The sequence below is a fragment of the Vicugna pacos genome, unplaced genomic scaffold, assembly GCF_048564905.1.
Source record: "Vicugna pacos unplaced genomic scaffold, VicPac4 scaffold_19, whole genome shotgun sequence".
In the NCBI taxonomy this organism is placed as follows: Eukaryota; Metazoa; Chordata; class Mammalia; order Artiodactyla; family Camelidae; genus Vicugna; species Vicugna pacos.
Genome location: NW_027328740.1, coordinates 39,958,636 through 39,981,473, shown reverse-complemented (window position 1 = coordinate 39,981,473; position 22,838 = coordinate 39,958,636). Strand labels below are relative to the sequence as shown.

Below are 22,838 nucleotides of genomic sequence, written 5' to 3'. Positions count from 1 at the left end.
GGGGGGAGGCTTTTGGGATAGCTGGGCGGGGCCGTGGAGGGCGTGGTTGCGCGGAAGTGGTGACCTGCAGGTGTCGCTGCCCGGAGGCTGGGGCGGTGCTACCACCAGTGGGCGGGGCAGAGGGGCAGCTAGGCAGCGGGGCAGCGAGGCAGCGGGGCGGGGGCACCCTCACATGTCCCTGTGTGGAGATCAGCCGGGGCTCCGCGGCCTCCGATTGCACTGGACGTGGACCCAGGCTACCAGTGGGCGAGAGAGAGGGCTGAGCCCAGGCACGCACGGCTGGCCAGGTAGGGCACCTGAAATGCAGATCCGCCAGGCCCGCTGCCGGCCTTGAATACGCGCTGCTAGGCAGTTTCCAAGAAGAAGGGCTCTGTCATAAGATGGGAGGTAGGGCTGGGGTGCCAGATGCCGGGTTGTGTGCAGCCTCAAAGGAGAGCCATGGTGAGAGGGAGCAGAGCAGCCCCTGTGTTGGCGGGGCTGTTTGGGGTATAGGTTGGGGGTGGTGTGTGCCTTGCTCTATGGTCCCCCAAGAACCCTCATTCCAGAGCAAAGTGCTCTTCTCCCCCCGCCCCTCACTGCACTCCCTGCCTTCCCCAGCACCACCTGGGGTGTGGTCATGTCGGGGAAGGGATTGCCCAGGGAAGGGGCTCATTCAGGGGCAGGGGCAGGGGCCACTCAGCAGGGATGCTGGAACTGACTGCGATGAGGTGCTTCAGAACTCCCCTGGGATGGGTTTCTAACTAGTGGGATGGAAGGGCCTCTCCTTCCTGGGGTGCCGTTGGGGGAACTAGATCCATCATGAATGTCAGCCCTGAAAATGGAGGTTGCGCTACATCCATTCCTAGAACGAAAAATCAGGCCTCTCCAGCCAAGGTGACTCAGAAAGTCATTCAGCAATGTTCGGGGTCCCCAGTTTAGGCTTTCAATTAGAGCTGAGCAGCTCAGGAGGCCAGATCCCTGTCCGTGGCTCCAGGAGTAGGTTTTCTGCTTGGGGACAAGATCCTCACAAACACCTGTGTCTTTGTGGGTCACTCCCCTCTGACAAGCTGGGAGGCAGGGTGCAGTTGTGAGAAATCGTGTTTCCATGAGTAGAGGACCACCAAGTGGTGGGGGCACAGGAGACAGTGAGAAAAATTCCCACAGCCTTTCTGGAATCAAAAAGCTGGCCAAGGTGAAAAAGTGTATAATTTGTTTTATTGAACAGGCTGCTTATGTACGTTTGGAGGGCCAGGTTCAAGGACTCTGCACCCCTCCAGGACAATACCCTCAAGAGAAGAACAGACAGAGTAGGAGGAGATGTGGGGTTTCTCCCAGGAATGAGGCAGAACAGGGATTTCTGCAGATATGCAAGGAGACCCCGACCACTGAGCACGGGGTTACAAACTCACGTGACCCCTGTCGTGTGTGGCTTGGGCTCTGGGTCTGGCCTGATCATGTATTCTTCCAGCTGAGTTCCAGAAACTCAGAGGGTAAATTTAGAGGGGCTGCGCTTGGAACTCGGTGTGGAGACGGAGGGTCCTTTACCCTGAGTCTCCTCAGCCTAATCACTGTAGCTGAGTTCCAACACCACCCAGGCCCCCAGGGTGGCCGTGGAGGGAGAGCAAGCCTGGCAGGTGACCCAGGGGTCCCACTGCTGTGCCCCTCCCTTATCTTTGTTCCCTATCACCCCGGAAGGTGCGATTGTCTCATGTCATGGTGACAAGCCTTCTCTCTTCTCTGTCAGATGGGGTCCCCATCCCTGCTCAGTCTTCTCTCTGCATGGATGCTGAAGGACCAGGCTCACTTGAATTTCTGAGCTTGAGCAGTAAGGTGGAAACAAAGAAACCAATGGAAACAAAGAAACAAGTGATTGTGGCAAAGCTCCCCACCACAGAGAAGCTGCCCTGAGTGGAAGGGAGGGTGTGGGCATGCCCATTTGTTTCCTGTCTCCCAGTGCTCTTTGCTTTCTTATTGCAGACCTGCATGGTTACAACAAAATAATCTGCAAAACTGAAAATATTTACTCTCTGACTTTTACAGAAAAGGCTGACCAGCCTCTGGTTCCCGTACCGGTCAAGTGATTGGAGTATCTTTCTAGTTTGGAAACATCTAGGCAGGCCCAGGTTTGCAAAATCCTTTAAGAGTAGTTGCGGAGTTTTGTTTCTAAACATTTTGACGGCTGTACACTTCTGAGCTGAGGTTGTGCTGTGTAATTCTGAGCCGGGATTTTCTCAAACTGTTTCTCATTTCTTATACCGGACACCCCTAAATTCCAAGGGGAATGGGATGTTAAGGAAGCCATGGAGTTTAGGAAAAAGATACAGATTTCATTTCCATATAAGCATCGATGTATCTCCATCCTAGGCAGTATCGGTTCTGTAGGATTGATAGGGGAACTAAATAGCAGCCAAATTTATAGAAAATAGTGGGTCATTGGGTACACAAGTTCTTCTTTTCAACATTTTGGTAATGTTTGCAGTTTAAGATGACCATTCCTGAGAAACAGGCAGCCACTTAGAATGATATTGTATTTTCCCTGAACCATACTCAATTTTTATTTCATAAACAGCAGGAAGGGCAATCACACCTCCAACACTTGGGGACCTCAAAGATAAAATGTAACTTTCTGAGAGCACACTCCCCTCGTCTCCCCTTGCTCTTTTCACTGTCCCATTGTCCCTGAAGGCTCTTTCGTATCTTCTGCTCATGACTCCAGTAACTTCCTCCTCTTTCCTCAGCTGGTAAGTTTACTTTTCTTCTTTGACCAAGCAAACTGAAGCCAACAGAAGAGAAATTTCACCAGCAACTCCCAGCACATCCGCTCGCCTTCTGATGTCTGTAACCTCACTCTCGCTGCCCCACCTCTTATTACAGGTGACATCGAAAGCCAGAGCATTCAAAAGTCGCCAGGGGGGCCATCCATCCAATCTTCTCTGGGCTGTCACTCCCACATCCATCCTCTCTGTCACTACCTGATCTATTTTTTTCTCCTGCTAGTTGTCTCCTATCAGTATATAAAAGTCCATCCTCTTAAAAGGAACAAACATCACTCCTTGACTCTAATTCGCCCCACCAATTGCAAGCCTATGTCTTTGCAGCAAATCTTTTATGAGTAGTTTAAACTCACTGTCTGCATATTCAGTTGAGCCATCCCCTTTTGCACCCACTCTGGCTTTTCCCCTGATCCCTTGCTGTATGGAAACTGTTCTGTCAAGGCCATCAGTGACCCCACGTTGCTAAATATAGTGGTCAGTTTTTAGTCTTCATCATGCGTGGCCCTTTGGCAGCATTTGACCCAGCTCTTCCATCCTTCCTTCCCCGTGTTCCTGCTTTACTTAGCCTCCAGCCCATCACTCTGCTTTCAATCCACTGGCTGGTCTTTTGCCAACGTCTCCACTTTTTTCCAAACATTTACTACGAATGTGCCCAGGAGTTGGGTCCTGGGTCTCTCCACTATCTCTCTGCTATACTTTTGGTGGAAGCAACTAGATTTGGAAATTGACATGCCATCAATTTCTCGATTTGTTCAAAACTCCCTGATTGGCCCTTTCCATTTGGAACTCTCTCCCTGATACTCATATTATTTTTCTTTCATTCATCTTGCTTTCACATTCATACGTATGTTCTACTGTGTAAATTACTTTTCCAAATTTTAAATCAGTCCATAAATATCATGTAAAATGCTCAGATCTCTATTATTTCCACTAAGATGCTAATTCGACCATAGAAAATTTTTGCATTTCTGTATTTATGACAATAAAGTGAATAGTATTTCTACAAGCCTCACAGTTAAACAGTGTGTTTGTTTGGGGCTATTATGTAACATGAAATAATGATACATCAACATAGTCCTTTTTCATTTAATTTTATGTAACACCAAGATGAGGTTTTTGCACTGAAGACTGGTATTATTGAAATTTTACCTACGTTATGGACAGTCAGTTTCTGTGAAAGCCCTCATTTCTCCCCTTTTCTGATATATTTTCCATTTGGATATTATAACATATAACTTGGAATGAAATAAAATTACAATTTCATTCACATAATAAAATTAATACATTCAAATTATATATTTTAATGTTAAAAAGAAAGAAAAAAAAAACCCAGACTCCTCTACCTATTAGGCATTTCTGTGGCAATATCTAATAGACTTCTTAACCATGACATTGAAGAACTGAGCTGATTCCAGCCCCTTTCCACCTGCTCAGCCCCATCTTGTCCCATCCCCTGTGGATGGAGAGGACATCCATCCCATTTTCCAGGTCCAGATGTTGGAACCATGTTCTTTCTCTCTCTTTCTCTTACACACACACACACACCCATACACACACACACAGCAAATCCAGCTTGTTAGAAAATTCTGGCTACTCTGTCTTCATTAACCACCTACTCCCTGTTCCCCACCCTCCTAGGAGCCACCTTCAGCCTCTTCCTGGACACCAAGTAGCCTTCTTCTTCCATCTTTGCTTTTCTACAATCTCATCCACACAGAGTCAGAGGGAGCCTATAAAAGCATACATTGAGGGGGTGGGTGTAGCTCAGTGATAGAGCACATGCTTAGCATGCATGAGATCCTGGGTTCAAACCACAGCACCTTCACTAAAATAAATAAATTACCCTCCACCCACAAAAAACCAAAACAAAAGCATAAATTGGACATCACCCATCCCATCAAAACTCACCAAAAGGGTCACCATTTCATTAGGAGCCAAAGTCGTCCCAAAGTCTTCGAGGACCCGGCGTGTTCTGCCTCTCCGTGCACACTCTTCCCGTCATTCTGGGGGCCTCTGGCTCCAGCTCTTCCTTATTCCTCCGGATCTATGCTGCTTCAAGTTCATTACTCTGTGAGATCTGCCAGGAATGCCTTATTCCCTCCTGCCTGCCTCGCACCCCACCACCATCACCTGAGTTTGCTCATACCACTCTTATTTTTCCCCGAGCTCTTGCTACCCCCAACATGCTGCCTGTTTCCTCTGCTAAAACTCTGAGCCCCCAGTGATGGGGAGTCGTGTCTATTTTCTTGACTAATAAAGCCCAAGAGCCTTGGGATCGGGTCTAGTTACTAGATTCCCATATGTCGTAGGAGCTTATACAGATTTGCTGAATGAATGTAGAGGTCCTGGTCCAATCTGATGGAGCACTTGTGTGTCCTGCTGAAAGAATAACTCTCCTTTCCTCCTGAGGGGGGTGACCACTTCCTTGGTGATCAAAGGCAATATCTATTATCTTTATGCTGCTAACATTAGGCGGGGAGACTGGGGGATCGTCATTTATATTTTAAAATTTGATTCACTCTGCAGATTGTCTTCTGTCTATATACCCTTTTGAGAAACCATTTATGAGTGATCATTCTTCCATCAGATTGAACAGGATCCAGGGGGAAGTACCAAGCCTGTCCCATCGGTCATCCTGTGTGTCATGTCCTGTGACCCAGTGGATGCTCAGCACGTAAGTGAACCGACAGGAGTGAGTGAAGAGATGGGAGCATCTCATTATTGTTGTGGCTGCACTCTGTTCGATGCCTTGAGATTTGGGGGTTTAAAAGTGCGAAGGGGAGAGGCCAGGTCCTCTGTGCTCTTCCTGAGTGCCCTGGACTTACCCATTCCCCCAGCCCCCTCTGGACAGCCAAGACCAGGAGCTGGGCCACCAACGATTGTGTTGATCAATAATCCACCTCACCCAAAGTACGGGGGTATGAGCGGCCAGCACAACTGGTTGTAGACTCTGGAGTCAGGTCCTTGGAGGAATTCCTCACTGAACGATGTTTTGGACCTTTTATTTTTCTCTATAGCCTCCAGCTGAAGAAACAGATTACCTTAGATTCATGAAAGGTGAGGACACATATTATCCCCATGAAGCCCAGGTGGGGATGGGAGTCTGCTGTTTGTACAGCCGTTGGGCTCGTGTTGCTTTGGGCATCCCTGTGCCTGAACTCCTGCAGTACACTCGGTGGTAAGAACGGGGTGCCTGGCAGGGAGGGAAGCAGGTCGGGAGACTGCACAGCTGGGGAGACGTTAACTTGGGGTGAGCGGGAGCCGGCTGATGCATGGCATCTCGGTGCAGGGAACTCTCCACACTCAGAGAGGTTCCCACTCCCGCAGGGTCCCTTTGATCAGGGTGCTGGATTGTCAGCAAAGCAGGGTCCCTGTGAGGATCATGGTGCCTTCAGGCAGTGGGAAGTGAGGGGTCCAGTGTCACTTACATTAACTGTGCACCCGAAGCCAACCCCCGTATCTTTCAGCCTGTTTCCTAATCTGCATAACTGGAATGATGTTAACCATCCCGAAGGTTCGTTGATGGGCTGGGACACACTAGAAAGCCAGGAGCTGGAATTCCTCTGTCCCCTGATTGTTAACCTTCCTTGCCACTATTTGCTCTCACAAGCTCAGTCTCTCTGTCTCTCTCTCATTCACTTGTAATTTTCTCTCCTGCTCTGGTTTCATTTGATTCCCACCCTCCTCCCAATCCCCAGATGAGTGAAATTAATTTCTGTGTGTCAGTTCCAAATTCCCGGGAAAGATGCTCTGTCCCCTCTGGATTGGTTGTCCAAACAATCAGTTGCAGCCAGAGGAGTGAGTCCCTCTGTGACCAGTGGAGGGGTTCTGCCCAGCCCCCAGCCACCACTGTGGGAGCACATAGCTCTCCGAGGAGGAGGTACTGGCTGTGACTTGGTATCACTAAGTGTGAATTTATGTCTCCTCTTGCCCCACCTTCATCCTCCTAAACAAAGATGAAAATTAAACACTCTCGGGATTTGTGTCATGGAACACTCAGGGATCCATGGGGCTAAGAGGGCTGGATTCCCTGCTGAGTGTAAGGGGATACAGTGACTCCCCAACGAGAGCCTGTAAAGGGAACAAAACCGGCCCCACCGTACACTTAGGGCTCTGAGTCCACGTGACGTTGAGCCAGGCTTCTGACTACAGCTCAGAGGTCTGGTCCGACCAGGTTAGTCTTTGAAACCAACCAGCTTTGGATTCCTCAATCCCTCCCTGAGGTTTTACCTGAACCACAAGCTTCTGTATCTCTGAAGACAGATGATGAGGACCCTTCACGTAAGGCATTTGCACAGCCCTGTGCGGGAATTTGTGCTGCACGGTCTGCCCAGCGAGCTGACCGAAGTTGGTATTTTACTGATCTTAGAAATAATCTGGTTTCCTGATGCACTATTTCACTGAACAAGCAACAGAAGCCACCTCTGGCTGATAAAAGCAAAAAAGGGACTTAATGAAAAGATACTGGGAGGGTGCATGGAGTGGCCTGGACCAGAGCCGACCCGGGGGCCGTAAGAGATGTTGGGGAGCCACAGGCACCAGGCTGGGCAGGGTGCTACCGGGCCCCCTGCTGCCCCAGCAGGGACCCCCCTCCTCCTGACCCTCTACCTCACTGCAGGTTCTTGTCCTGGCAGGGCCAGGTCACACTGAAGCCACCAGCACACACCTCAATGGGGAGTTGGCCCCGTCTCAGCTGAGGGCATGCCCAGTGTGGGGAGGTGCCCAGTTAGAGGAAAGCGGGTCCCCTACTATTCCGAGTTAACATGCAAGTCAGTGCCCATCACTCAGGAGAGCCAGGCTGGTCAGACTTCATTGTGGTGACTAGGCCGTCTGAGTTCACTTATTACTTTTTAGGTTGGAAGGCCCAAGAGGGAGAAAAAGTGGAGGTACTAGTACTTATTTGATATTTCCCATGTACCAGGTGCGGTAAGCAAGCCACTTCAGACAAGGCCCAGAACAACCACATAAATAGTCCACGGAGCAAGTCGTGCAGTCAGGCCTCTGCAGCCCCGAAACCCGTGTCCTCATCAGTTCCGTAGTTACCAGTGGAAGTTGTAGGGATTTATGGGACTGTGTGCTCCTGTGGGGGCTGGGATGTGTGTGTTTAAATCCAAATCTTCAGAAACTCGGCTAGAAACACAGCCACTGACTTTCTGCATGGAGGCAGAGGAGGGGAGGCTTCCAGCCTCTGGTCCAGCTTGTGAGGAGCTCAGAAGTTGCTCCTTCTGTACTGAAAACATTACCAGAGCTGAGGGAGCTGAAAACCAACTGCTCTTCTTAGATCCACAAGAAAACAGGGGGAAAGCTGCTCCCAACACAGAGAGGCAGCCGGGCAGGCTTGGAGAGTCACAGCTCCCAGGGAAGGACACGCTTTTGTAAGAACCCAGGAGTCAGGCAGATTTAACAGGTCCCTGAGGCCAGCTGGAGGCTCAGCGTGGGGAAGTCTGAGTGTGAAAACTCCAGGGGGCCAGTCAGAGGGGCCCCCTACTCTTTTTCATACATTTTACCTCCAGGACCGTACCCTGTTCTCAGAGTGAAGATCATAGGAAAACTCTTCATGCTTCCTGCCAGGAAAGGAAAAAATAGCTCTATTGAAATACACCCAGAACATTCTCTTCCATTGTGGGGGGTTGTGTTTTGCTTTGTTTTTTTTTTTTTTAATTTTTAGTGAGAAATTATTTTACCAGAGCCTAACCTACCTAGGGGAAGGGAAAAACCTTCTGTGTCACCCAAATTGGGGTGGGGGGGAAGAGACACACTTGTGGAGGTCACAGCTCAGGGCACAGGCTCAATGAGAATAAATCACAGGACTACAGATGCCCTAATTTGTCCCACTCCCACAACACCTTACCTCCATATCAGTAGGGCCCCTGTGCAATGACAGGAATAAAATTAAAAGAAGTAAATGTCTCAGGAGTGTCTAAGGAAAACCCAAAGACAGCGGGGAGATGAAAACAAGGACACACAGGCGGCTTTAGCCTCTCGCACGAATAGCTGTAGCAAACTACACACAGCCAAGCCCCAGTAGATAAACAGAAAACCTCACAGAAGAAACTGTTTATTTTTGTTCTCTTACCCAGTGCATTCCATGGTGCATCCTCGCCTAGAATGGAGTGGAAGCAAGTCCATCTCAGAAGGGACATAACTGAAGAGGGATGGCTTTCCAGACTCTGAAGGGCAGAGAGAGCACCAGCCTGGGTTAGAGAAAGGTGAGGGGTGGGGTAGGGGGTGGGCTACCTTCTTCCCCAAATAAGGAACCTTCCTGGGGCCAGCAGAGTTGGAGGGAGGGCCATGGGGTGGAAGCAGCCAGACTTCTTCCTGAGAAGTGATAGGATGCCTCTAAGGGACCTCTCAGGTGCCCAAACTGGGTCCTGACTGTGGGAGCCAGTCGGTCTGCCTCAGAGCCCAGGACAGAGGTGGGCGCACAGCAGGCCGGTCTTACTTGGCCGGATCCATTTCACTTCTCCGAAGCCCTGTGTAAAACATGAAGTGTGGACGGCCTGGTGAGCACAGCTCTGCCCTCAAGACCGGTTTCAACTCCTCTCTTCCCAGAGAACAGCATCTCTGAGCCCGTCCTGGGTGACCTCACAGAGATCACCCTAGTGGCCCAGGCTAGTGACCGGGAACATGTACCTTCCTGCAGCCAACCACAGACGTCCACTGATGCATCATATACTGGCAAAGATGTGAGTCCCTTTGCATTGGTCTAACAGCAGAGACTCTGCCACAGGCCCAAGAGGTGGTGTGTGGGACATGCAGGGGTGCAGGAGTGTACGCAGTGCAAAGGTGTAAGTGGTGGCAGGGGTGCAGGGGCTGTGGAGGGTGCAGGCAGTTCAGGGGTTTTGGGGGTGCAGGCAGTGCAGATGTGCAGAGAGTGGCAGGGGTTCAGAGGTACAGGGAGTGTAGGGGTGCAGGTAGGTGCTCAGGCACGTGGCCAGGATCAGAAGGCAAGTGCACATCCTTGCAGTCAGCCTGACCCCGGGAGGCTAGTGCAATGGTTTGGGGCGGCGGCGGCGGCGGCGGCGGAGGGTGGGAGGCTGCACGGGGAAGCCGGTCAATTTCTTCTCCTCCGTGCAGCCTGGCCTGGGGGGTGGGGCGGTTAGGTCCGGGGGCGGCGGCAGCGGCAGAGGAGCGAGGCGGGGATGCACCTGACGAACTGGTGGAATAGCTAGCTGCCTTTTCCTGGCTGCCGGGCCTGGGAGCGGCGTCTGCTGCCCCAGGTCGCCGGACACACCTGTCCCACTCAGCTTGCTGAGTGGGGAGAGTGGAAGGTGACATTAAGGGGCGGGGCCCACGTGGGGAGGGGTGCTGCCACGGGGTAGCAGGTCAATTCGCTCCGCTCTCCCCCGCGGGGGAGCCTGGGAGCGGCCTCCGCTGCCCTAGAGGCGGGACGCCGGTCTCCAGGTGAGCTAGGTCCTGGGAGGCGGGGGCAGCGGCGCCAGGGGGATGGGGGCCGTTCCAGGGAGCTGCTCCATTTCTTCTCTCCCCCGCGGCCTGGCCTGGGGGCGACCTCTGCCGCCGGAGATTTGCCTGAGGTCCGATTCCAGGTGAGCTTGCTCCTGGGAGATGGGTGCGGTGCGGTCAGGGAGCTGGTAAGTTTGTGGCTGCGGAGATAGGAAGGCTGCCCCGCAGTAGCTTGTGGATTAGCTCCATGTCTGCACCGTGTTGCCTGCAGGCGGCCTCTGCTGCCCCAAGTTCCGGGACACCCCTGTCCCACTTAGCCAACTGGGGGCGGGAGGCAGGGTAGTCAGTGTGCAGGAGTGGCTGGGGTCTGGGGCTTACAGCGGGGAAGCGGGCCCATTTGCTCCCATCATCCCCGCGGCTTGTCCTGGGGGCGGTCACTGTTGCCCTGGGTTACGGAACACGTGTATCCTAGTCAACCTGACCCTGGGAGGCGAGCGTGGTACGTTGGGGGTGTTGGCATCAGCGGCGGGTTTTCCCATGAAGCCGGTCCATTTGCTCCCATTTCCCCTCATGGTTTGCCCTGGGGGCGATCCCTATTGCCCCAAGTTCGCCGGACGTCCATCTCTAGGATAGCCTGCTCCCTAGAGGAGGCCACAGTGAGGTCAGGGTTCAGGAGCGGTGGCTGATGCGGGGGATGGGGATGCCTTGGGGAGTTGGTGGATTAGCTCCCATCTCCCCGATGGCTTGGTGTGGGAGTGGCCTCTCCTGCCCCAGATCTGCAGACACACCTGTCCCATTCAGCCTGCTGGGGAGGGGCCCCCTGGGCGGTGACTTTAAGTTGCGAGGGTGGAGACGGCGAGGGTAGAGGACCCTCAGCGCGGAGCTTGTCAATTTGCTCCCCTCTTCCCCGTGGACAATCCTGGGGGCGTCCTCTGCTGCCCAAGAAGCCAGATGCCCGTCTCCAGGTAAGCTTGCTTCTGGGAGGCGGAAGCGATGAGGTCGAGGGGCAGGGGCAGCTGCCACGGCCTGCTGCCCCGCCTAATGGGGCCACTTCTTCTCCTTTCCCCTGACTGACCTGGCCTGGGGACGGCCTCTCCCGCCCAAGATTCGCCTGACACACCACACCAGGTCAGATTGCTCCTGGGAGGTGGGCGCGGTGAGATCAGGGGGTGGAGAGGAGAGGGGTTCAGCCTATTGCGAGCTGGAGGATAAGCTCCCATCTCTCTGGAGGCCTGACGTGGGGGCGGCCTCTGCTGCCTCTCGTTCTCAGGTCACCCTTCTCAGGGTCATAATGTCCCGCGGGTGCGTTAATTTGCGGGGTTAGCGGGGTGAATGCGAGGTTATGGAGACTGTCACTTGGGAGCTAGTAGTTTAGCTCCCATCTCCCCAGCAGCTTGGCCTGGGGGCAGCCTCTGTTGCCCCAGGTCTCAAAGCACAGTTTTCCTGACAGCTTAGCCACCGGAGGTGGGCATGTTGTGCTGAGGGGGCGGAGGCAACATCCAAGGCAGCGACATAGGGGGCTGTCCCAGGCCAGCTGGTCTATTTGTTCCCATCTCTACCTTTGCTGCCCTAGTTTCGCAGGACGTCCTTCTCCAGGTTATCCTTCTCCTGGGAGGTGGGCGCAGTGCATGCAGCCCAAGGTCTGGGCTCTCCCCTGGGGAGGGGAAGAACTCTCTTGTTCTCCTTTGTCTTTATTCTTCAGGGAAGGAGTTCCTTGACTCAATTCTTAATCCTGGGAAAGTGTAGCCTGTGTTACGGAAGAGCTGCTGGACAGTGTGGTTTCTAGGTGGGTTTTCACATCAGCTGATGCCCAAGGCAGGCAGGAAAGCTATTACCCAGAGCTTCTTAGTGTGGAGTTGGGGGATGGTCCCGCTGTCCTCACCATACTTTTTAAAAATGTGTTAGTCCCCTTTTTTTCCTAGGTGACATTTTAGGTTAATGGGTCACAGATTGCTGGCACACTCATCCCTGTTCTGAAACATCTTTTAAACTTGGGTGAAGTGATAAGTAGGGGAAGAAGATGATTTACTGAAAGGTAAGAATACTTAAATATGCATTAAAGCTACATTCTGTCAATCTTTCTCAAATGATTTTTCTCTGATTCTAAATCCACGACCTAGTGAATTTTATACTCCTGTGTAAATCGTTGACCTTCACATCACATTTGTTAAATGGTCAATGAGAGTTTTAAGTAGATTATTCCTGAAAGGAAAAGCTCAGGCTTTTGAGAATTCCTTGTCTGATATCACCCAGGCAGTCACAGTATAAGACAGAGCTGATATAAAAATCCCTCAGCTGCCTGACCTGCAAAGCTTCTGGGATTACTGATCCCTGAAATGCAGGTGACTCTTGATGATATTCTGGGGGATGGTTTATATGATCAGATTCTTCCAGTCCTGTAAATGGGTTCCGTGGCCCCAGCCCCGGGAGAACTGGTCATAAGGGCCATATCGTGAGGGGTGGAATGGGAAGGCAAGGTGTATGAGCTGGAATCACTGAGATTCCACACTCGCTAAACACAGACTCCAGAGCCTAATTGTTGTCAGGTTCTGTTCTGGATTTGAGAGTGTGTTCAGACATGATTCTTGCCCTTCAGGAGTCACTGCCTGGGTGGAAGTAACCTTTACACAAATCTTGGAAGGATGGCAATTAAGTAGATGGGCTGTTATGATTCTCAGTGTGCCCAGGCTTGCTCTTCCAGGCACTCGTGGGACTAACGAGAGTCATGTTATTCACTCATTCACTGATTTATTACCCTTGAATTGATCATTCGTCCCACAGTAAGTGAAACAAGGTATCAGAAAGCTGAGTTTTGTCCCCTCTCCTATCACTGATTGTATCTGTCAGTCGGGCACCCTGCGGGAGTCTCGTGGGTAGGACAGCACCCTGACACACATGGCAACCCCCTCACCACGTGAGACAGCATTGTCGATGCTCAGGTGACCCGATGTAGATGACGATGTTAAACCTGAGCGTTTTTAGTTATCTTGGCGACTCTGAAAATACAGACTACCTGTCCCTACCACTGAAGACGCTGAGTGTACCCCAGAATTCTGCATTTTAAGAAGTACTTTAACTAATTCTGATGAAGATGTTCTGAGTGTCGCATTGAGAAAGAGTGTTGTGCGATACAGCAATATTGAGGATTCTCAGGGAACGATGTCTTTTCAGGATGGTCCAAGGGCCCTCACTTGAGACTTTGCCTTGGGTTTAAATTTATGTGTTCAGAAATGATGTCTCTCACTTCCAGTGCTTGTAAGCGTGCTATGTGCAGGGACTTGCACTCAGTAGATGGCAAAAACTATGATTCTTCAGGTCACCGAGCTAGAGTGTGAGCGATATTTTATTTTGGTTTTCTTTATAACAATGCAGAGTCTCCCGAGAAGAGATTCAGACTGAAAAGCTTTGTGTCAGACTTTGGAAGACCAGTGGTGCCCAAGGTATTCTCTGGCAGCGCAGTGATGAATCTCGGTCCCTCTTTCACTGCTACGTCAATGAAGTGGACCACTTGGACAAGGCCAAAGCTGGCATCTCAAACTTTGCCCTTGACAGTGATTTTCGGCTCCAGGAATCCATCAGATGCAGCAGGCGGCCAGAGGAGGAGCCGAACAGGCTCATGAAATGTGACATCCCCAACTAAATCAACACGGAGCAGAACTCTTCCTTTGGGGAAGATGATCTCCTGATTTTGGAACCACCAATTGTTCTAGAAGATAAGCCAGTTTCTCAGACCTCACACAAAGACTTGAATTGAGAAATGTGCTTTGTCAAGTGTCTTTCTGAAGATGTGAAGTCTGTCTTTGTATGGCAGGAATTCCCCATTCACAAAACTGTATGTGTTTGTGTCTGAGAGAGAGAAATGGAGACAGACAGAAAGATGGAGACAGAAGAGTGCCCCTTCAGAAGAGAGCTATTTAAGGTGAGTTTTTGTGCCTTTAAAAACATTTGGGGTTTTGGGGGGAACAAAGTATTTACACTTTCTCATTCTCCTAGTTGGAAATCTTGGCCCCATACTCAGTGTTAGCGGCCTTGAACGGGGGTTGGAACGGTGTGTTTCATCTGGTGCTGCCACTTCCACGCTCTGCCTTTATCACGTTGCTTTGCCTGTCAGGGCTGCCACCCTTTTAACTGTAAGGTGAGGAGTCTGGAGTAGGTGATCCATCCCAGCTCTGCTGTTTTGCAAATTTCTGATTTCATATTCGGATGAGGCTGGGATACACCCAGAGCAGTATAAACCAGGCCCTACCTCCTGCCTATTGCTGGGGCATCCCTCAGGTCTGTGCCTTCTACTCAACCCTTTATTGAGCCCAGCTTTTGTCAGGAACCGAAGTACCTACCGAGATGGCAGGGGACGTCTCTCGTGGTCACGGTGGCCATCATTTCTATTGGTTGTGCTGAAACAGCTCTTCTGAGATCCCCCGGCCACCCTTGCTCAAACCTGAGGACAACACTGTCGTTTCTTTCCTAGGAGGAAGATCAATGCATGGTGTACATTATGACAATCTTGTGCCCAGGAATGCACGGGAAGTTCTCAGCTGAGTGAGGGGAGATGCCTCTGTGTCCCTGTGTCCCTGTATCTCTATCTGCTCACAGTGCCCTGCCACCGACTACTTAGCAAGAAAAGTGCTATTCACTATGATGTGTGTTTTGCAGACGTGTAGGTGATAGTCGTGTGACTCCTGTGTGGGCTTTGAGCTGGGATGTTGAAGAGCTTATAAATATCTCATCAACATGTATTTGAGGTGGCCTGGTGCCACACAGACTTGATTTATGAAGGCGTCAAGCCTGTACACTGGTTTGGAAACAACTTGGTTTTGATCAGTTCCACTGCATGCATGACTCGCTGCTAATCTCTGGGTGTTTTTTTCCTTTTAGATTTGTTCACCCAGTGTCTTGCTTATGCTGAGAAATACTTTTATTTCACAAGAATATTCTCTGATTCTTTGTTTTCACACATCAAGTTTTTTAATTCCTTTAAAAATTGTTCTGTGTTTATAATGCCTCCTTATTTCTATCATCTCTAGGTTCCCAGTGGCCTGAGCCATTCATCAAATTTTATGTAGGAACCATTCCACCAAAAGAAATCCCCTCGTCATAATACCTTTTGAGGAAAATATTATTCTTTAAGACTCTAACACTAAATCGTAGAACAAGCATGGAACATTTCTTGTAGTTAATACATGTTCATGCAAAAAGAAACTTGATATTTTCATTGAAGAATGTTGATTTTAATAACTTTTACTAATGTGAATATTATTATTCGTAATTTAAGTAACAAAATAAAACCACAGTTATTTATTATTAAGATTGAAAACTATTTACACAGTCTCTCAATTAGAAGACTGAAGTATATTTAAAAGATGGAAAAATACCCATGATGACACCATCTTTTTTATTAACTAAATATCAAGAACTGTGCAGGGTTAAGATTTGACCACCTGCAAGCTGCCAAGTTAGCATGAGGTAGTTTGTGGATGCTGCCAGAAGACAGGACACTCCCCCAGGATCCGAGACAAAGAACTTCCTGCCAGCAGAGCAGGCAGCCTGTGGTTCATGTCCATGTTGGTTCCTGAGTTCCTTTCCTATTGCTGTTGTAACAAAGGACCACAGACTCAGTGGCTTAAAGTAACACACATCCATTTTCTCAGTGTTCTAGGGTGCAGAAGTGCGAAGTCAATGTCAGTGGGCTAAAACCAACGTGTGGCCAAGGCTCCGTTCCACACCGAGGCTCTTGGGAGGGATTCATCTTCCTACCTTTCCCAGCTTGCAGAGGTGCTCACACTCCTTGGCCCAGGGCCCTGTGTCACTGTGACTTCTGCTTTCACTTCACATCTCTGTCTCTGACCAATCTGCCTGTCTCCTCTAAGGACCTCCGTGATGACGTTTGCTTTCCCACAGTGATCTGCCATCCCAAGGTCCTTGACAGTCACACCTGCAGAGTCCCTTTTGCCATGCACAGTGACATATTCCCAGGTACTAGGTATCAGACCGTGGACATATTGGGGGCCATTATTCTACCAAGTTGTTCTTTTTGCCCCAATGGTTCTTGTCCATCCCACATGCAAAATGCATCCACCTCATCCCAACACCCTCCAGAGTCTCATTTACTACAACATCAATTCAAAGTCCAACATGAAGTCTAACTATTATCAGCTCAAAAGCCTAAATATTTTCATCCTCATCACCTAAATCAGGCGTGATTGAGACCCTGGGTGTGATCTTCTCTGCTCAAAATCCTGCAATGGCTTCTCATTTCACTCAGTGAAGAAGCTAGAGTCCTTATGGTGACCTTACAGCTTTCCTCCCCCTCCGCAAGCTGAGCTCATCTCCGGTTTTCTCCATGGCTCACTCCACTCCAGCCACACTGGCCTCCCTGCTGGCTCTTGGGGACATCAGACATGCACCCACAGGCCTGTTGCCCTGGCCGGTCTCTGTCAAAGTCATATGCTGAACCCCCAGGACTACAGAACATGACACCATTTGGTAATAGGGTTGTTGCAGATGTAATTGGTTAAGAAGAGGTCATTAGGGTGGGCCCTAATCCAGTATGACTTGTGTCCTGATAAAAAGGGGCAATGTGGACACAGAGATACGTGTACATGGGAGATGACGTGATGAGATGTGGAGAGAAGACGGTCGTCTCCAAGCCAAGGAGAGAGGCCTGGACCAGCCTCTCCCTCCCAGCCCTCAGGATGAACCAGCCCTGCTGACACCCTGCCTGCAGACTCCCCGCCCCCAGGGCTGTGAGACAGTGAGCCTCTGTGGTTCCCGTCACCCAGTGTGCGGTGCTATGTTAGAGGTAGCTCAGCAACTAGCACCCCCTTCTGAAGGTCTTCAGTAAGGCCAGCTCTGGCCATCTCATTTTAAATTGGAAACTGCCTTCCCCTTGTCTCTGCCCCAGAAACTGCCTCTCCCTGATCATATTATTTCTATCACCTTCTAGAATACCATATATTTCACATGACTGTCACGACTGTAGTTTATATTCTGCTCTTCCTCACTCCTACAGGGACAAGGATCCTTATTTGTTCACTGACGGTCCTCAGGTGTCTTGGCCAGTACTCGTGGCACAGCATCAATACAAATTGGCCACATGCAGGGAGGGATGATTCCTTACATTCACAGAGGAGTGAACGAAGATTCCGGGGGACTGAGTGTTTCGCTCAGGCACAGAGCTGGTAAGTGTCAGGCCAAGGTGGGTTTCAGGTACCTATGAACCTGAGGGAGGCTTGAGTGATTACCTTTCCATTGATTAGTATTTCTCAGGTGTCTCTTTTTCTGGCTCTAACTTTTGACGTCTTTCTGTTATTTTTCTAAGCTTTCAACCAGTTTTAAGTTTCAATTATGCTTTGTCTCACGTAAATGAAATCTGTAAATTTTTTAACTCATTATTTGTTTCATCTAAATACATTGTGATTAGTGATAATGTCTTATTTCTGGCATCTTGTTTTGTGATTTCTATTTGCTTTGCTCTGCTTTTCTCCTGCCTGTTATATATCTTGCAGTCATGGTTAAGGGCAAGGCGTCTAGACACTGCCTATCTGGGATTGATTCCCTCACTTGCTAACCATGTAACCAGGATATTTAATCACTTTGAAACTCAATTTCTTCATATACAAAAAGTGGTACTATACACCTCAAAGACTGTGAGCATTTAGTGATAAAATATATGAAGAACTTAGAATAGTGACCGGCCTATTTTGCATTCTTCATTTTGACTTCTGTATTTTCATTCTCTTTTAAACAATTACATTAGAGATTACTGTTGAATTTTAATGAACACCCTAGATATTGAAGATTAAAATGTTACTTAACTCATACATTGAATTTTATATACCAAATGATATCTGTATTTTGTTTCCATAAGTTCTGTATAGTTCTTAAAAAAAATTGATCTGTTTTCTTTTTCATGATGTCCTTATTGTTCACTATGTTATATAAGATTCATTTTATCTTTTTTAAAATTTTTTATTGATTTATAAACATTTTACAATGTTGTGTCTAATTCCAGTGTTCAGCACAATTTTTCAGTCATTCATGGACATATACACAATCATTGTCACTTTTTTTCTCTGTGATTTATCATAATATTTTGTGTATATTTCCCTGTGCTATACAGTGTAATCTTGTTTATCCATTCTACAATTTTAAAATCCCAGTCCATCCCTTCCCACCCTCCACCACCCTGGTAACCACAAGTCTGTATTCTCTTTCTGTGAGTCTATTTCTGTCCTGTATTTATGCTTTGTTTTTGTTTGTTTTTGTTTTTGTTTTTTAGATTCCACATATGAGCGATCTCATATGGTATTTTTATTTCTCTTTCTGGCTTACTTCACTTAGAATGACGTTCTTCAGGAGCATCCATGTTGCTGCAAATGGCATTATGTTGTCGGTTTTTATGGATGAAAAGAAATCCATTGTATAAATATACCACATCTTCTTTATCCAGTCACCTGTTGATGGACATTTAGGCTGTTTCCATGTTTTGGCTATTATGAATAGTGCTGCTATGAATTTTGGGGTGCAGGTGTCATCCTGAAGGAGATTTCCGTGTGGATACAAGCCCAGGGGTGGGATTCCTGGTTCATATGATAAGTCTATTCCTAGTCTTTTGAGGAATCTCCACACTGTTTTCCATAGTGGCTGCACCAAACTGCATTCCCACCAGCAGTGTAGGAGGATTTCCCTTTCTCCACAGCCTCTCCAGCATTTGTCATTTTTGGATTTTTGAATGACGGCCATTCTGACTGGTGTGAGGTGATACCTCATTGCAGTTTTGATTTGCATTTCTCTGATAATTAGTGATATTGAACATTTTTTCATGTGCTTTTTGATCATTTCTATGTCTTCCTTGGAGAATTGCTTGTTTAGGTCTTCTGCTCATTTTTGGATTGGGTTGTTTAATTTTTCTTATTGAGTCGTATGAGCTGCTTATATATTCTGGAGATCAAGCCTTTGTCGGTTTCACTTGCAAAAATTTTCTCCCATTCCGTAGGTATTCTTCTTGTTTTACTTCTGGTTTCCTTTGCTCTGCAGAAGCTTGTAAGTTTCATTAGGTCCCATTTGTTTATTCTTGCTTTTATTTCTTCTAGGAGAAAATTTTTGAAATGTATGTCAGATAATGTTTTGCCTATGTTTTCCTCTAGGAGGTTTATTGTATCTTGTCTTATGTTTAAGTTTTTAATCCATTTTGTGTTGATTTTTGTATATGGTGTAAGGGAGTGTTCTAGCTTCATTGTTTTACATGCTGCTGTCCAGTTTTCCCAACACCATTTGCTGAAGAGACTGTCTTTATTCCATTGTATATTCTTGCCTCCTTTGTTGAAGATGAGTTGACCAAAAGTAAGTGGGTTCATTTCTGGGCTTTCTATTCTGTTCCATTGGTCTATATGTCTGTTTTGGTACCAATACCATGCTGTCTTGATGACTATAGCTGTATAGTATTTCTGAAGCCTGGGAGAGTTATTCCTCCAGCCTCTTTCTTTCTCTTCAGTAATGCTTTGGCAATTCTAGGTCTTTGATGGTTCCATAATTTTTATTATGATTTGTTCTAGTTCTGTGAAATATGTCCTGGGTATTTGGATAGGGATTGCATTAAATCTGTAGATTGCCTTGGGCAGTGTGACCATTTTAAAAATATTGATTCTTTCAATCCAAGAGCATGAAATATCTTTCCATTTTTTAAAGTCTTCTTTAATTTCCTTCATCAATGGTTTATAGTTTTCTGTGTATAATATTTCACCTCCTTGGTTAGATTTATTCCCAGATATTTTATTACTTTGGGTGCTATTTTAAAGGGGATTGTTTCTTTACTTTCTTTTTCTGTTGATTTATCGTTAGTGTAAAGAAATGCAACTGATTTTTTAACGTTAATTTTGTAATCAGCTACTTTGCTGAATTCTTCAATCAGCTCTGGAAGCTTTTTGGTGTACCTTTTAGGGTTTTCTATATATAGTAACATGTCATCAGCATTTAATGACAGTTTTACCTCTTCTTTTCCAATTTGGATCCCTTTTATTTTTTCTCTTGCCTGACTGCTGTGGCTAGGACTTCCAGGACTATGTTGAATTGGAGTGGTGATAGTGGGCATCCTTGTCTTGTCCCAGATTTTAGTGGGAAGTTTTTGTGTTTTTCACCGCTGAGTACTATGCTGGCTGTAGGTTTGTCATATATAGCTTTTATTATGTTGAGATATGTTCCCTCTATACCCACTTTGGCGAGAGTTTTTATTATAAATGGATGTTGAATTTTATCAAATTCTTTTTCTGCATCGATTGAGATGATCATGTGTTTTCTGTCCTTTCTCTTGTTGATATGATGTATTACATTGATTGATTTCCGTATGTTCAACCAGCCTTGTGTCCTTGGGATGAACCCCACTTGGTCATGATGTATAATATTTTTTATGTGTTGTTGGGTTCTATTTGCTAAAGTTTTGGTGAGGATTTTGGCGTCTATGTTCATCAGTGATATTGGCCTATAATTCCCTTTTTTTGTAGTGCCTTTGCCTGGTTTTGGTATCAGGGTGATGGTGGCTTCATAGAATGAGTTTGGGAGTATTCCCTCCTTTTCAATTGTCTGGAAGAGTTTGAGAAAGACTGGTATGAGTTCTTCTTTGTATGTTTGGTAGAATTCCCCAGTGAAGCCATCCGGTCCTGGACTTTTATTTGTAGTGAGGTTTTTAATTGCTATAACTATTTCTTTCTAGTGATCGGATTGTTCAACTGTTCAGTTTCTTCTTGATTCAGTTTTGTTGGACAGTAGATTTCCAGAAACTTGTCCACCTCCTCTAGGTTATCCAGTTCGTTTCCACGTAGTTTTTCATAATATTCTCGTATGATATTCTGTATTTCTATTTTGTTTGTTGTAATTTCTGCATTTTCCTTTCTTATTTTGCTAATTTGTGCTCTCTCTTTTTTCTTCTTTGTGAGTTTGGCCAGAGGTTTGTCGATTTTATTTACTTTTTCAAAAAACCAGCTTTTGGTTTGGTTGATTTTTTCTATGGTCTTGTTAATCTCTATTGTATTTAATTCCTCTCTCATCTTAATTATTTCCTTCCTTCTGCTGCTTTTTGGGCTTTTTGTTCTTCTTTTTCTAATTGATTCAGTTGGTGGGTTTACTTCTTTATTTGAGATTGTTCTTCTTTTTTGAGGAAGGCCTGTATCGCTATAAACTTCCATCTTAGCACTACCTTTGCTGTGTCCCATAGGTTTTTAGTGGTTGTGCTTTCATTATCATTTGTTTCAAGGTATTTCTTAATTTCAGCTTTGATTTCCTCATTGATCCATTGTTTTTTTCAATAACATATTGTTCAATCTCCATGCTTTCCTTTTTTTCTCCTTTGTTTCACTGTTGTTGATTTCTAGTTTCATGGCATTGTGGTCAGTAAAGATGCTTGAGATAACTTCTATCTTCTTAAAATTGTTCAGGTTTCTTTTGTGCCCAAGTACATGGTCGATCCTGGAAAATGTTCCATGTGCGCTTGAAAAGAATTTATATCCTATTTTGGGGGTGTAATGCTCTGAAAATATCCACCAAATCTAGTTTTTCTATTGTAGTATTTAATTTCTCTGTTGCCTTGTTTATTTTCTGTCTGGAAGATCTGTCTAGTGATGTTAATGCAGTGTTAAAATCTCCAACTATGATTGTATCCCCATCAATATCCCCCTTTATCTCTGTTAGTAATTCTTGTATGTACTTCGGTGTTCCTATATTGGGTGAATATATATTAACAAGAGTAATATCTTCATCTTGTATCACTCCTTTAATCAATATAAAATGTCCTTCTTTATCTTTCTTGATGGCCTTTGTTTTAAAGTCTGTTTTGTCTGAAATCAGTATTGAAATACATTCTATTTTGGCTTTTCCATGTGCATGGAATATCCTTTTCCATCCTTTCACTCTCAATCTATATGTTTCCTTCTCCCTAAAGTGGGTCTCTTTTATGCAGCATATTGAAGGTTCTTGCTTTATTATCCAGTCTGCCACTCTATGTCTTTTGACTGGAGCATTTAGTCCATTAACATTTACAGTAATTAATTATAGATGTGTGTTTATTGCCATTTTAAACTTATCTTTGCAGTTGAATTGGTATATCCTCTTTGTTCCTATCTTCTTCCTTTTGTGGTTTCATAATTTTCCTTTGTATTATCATTGATTTTAGTTAATTTTTGTGACTCCCTTGTAAATTTTTGGCTTGTGGTTATCCTTTTTTTTAATCTATTAACCCATTACTATAACTGTTTGTATTAAACTGATAGTAACATGATCTCAAACCCATCCTATCGTTAAAACATTTAAAAAAGAAAGAAAAAATATTCTATATTTCCCTGCCTCCCTCTCCCACTCTCAGTGATTTGCATGTCTTCTTTTATAATTTCGTGTTTACTTTATTTGCAATTCATGAATTATCACCTTTCCAGTTGTGAGTTTCTCATTTCTGTAGCATTCTGCTTCTTTTCTATTTAGAATAGCCCTTTCAGTATTTCTTTTAGCATGGGTTTAGTGTTGGTAAACTCCTGCAGCTTATTTTTGTCTGTGAAACTCTTTATTTTTCCTTCTATCCTAAAGGATAGCCTTGCTGGATAAAGTATCCTAGGTTGCATCTTTTTTTTCATTCAGGGCTTTGAATATATCTTGCCACTCCCTTCTGGCCTGTAGTATTTGTGTGCAGAAATCAGC

General features: G+C 46.6%; 1 protein-coding gene and 1 long non-coding RNA gene across 11 annotated transcripts in view; both read left to right on the top strand.

Moving 5' to 3' along the window:
* Positions 1 to 155: 155 nt before the first annotated feature.
* On the top strand, positions 156 to 13,714 carry LOC140693416 (uncharacterized). 2 transcript variants are annotated; one of them, XR_012069179.1, is made up of 8 exons: positions 244 to 287; positions 2,020 to 2,102; positions 5,341 to 5,427; positions 8,834 to 8,962; positions 9,306 to 9,439; positions 11,860 to 11,943; positions 12,080 to 12,192; positions 13,530 to 13,714. It is a non-coding gene; the product is annotated as an uncharacterized lncRNA (long non-coding RNA). The 2 variants fall into 2 exon arrangements; XR_012069178.1 differs by lacking the exon at positions 2,020 to 2,102 and having other exon boundaries at positions 156 to 287.
* Positions 13,715 to 13,810: 96 nt separating this feature from the next.
* The window catches only part of LOC140693410 (trafficking protein particle complex subunit 9-like), a 101,796-nt gene continuing 92,768 nt past the window's right edge, over positions 13,811 to 22,838 (top strand). For all 9 annotated transcript variants that reach the window (XR_012069151.1, XR_012069148.1, XR_012069152.1 and 6 more), the window contains exons 1-2: positions 13,811 to 14,076; positions 17,167 to 17,335. The gene's annotated coding sequence lies outside the window, so the exon portion shown is untranslated. The remainder of the gene's footprint in view (positions 14,077 to 17,166; positions 17,336 to 22,838) is intronic.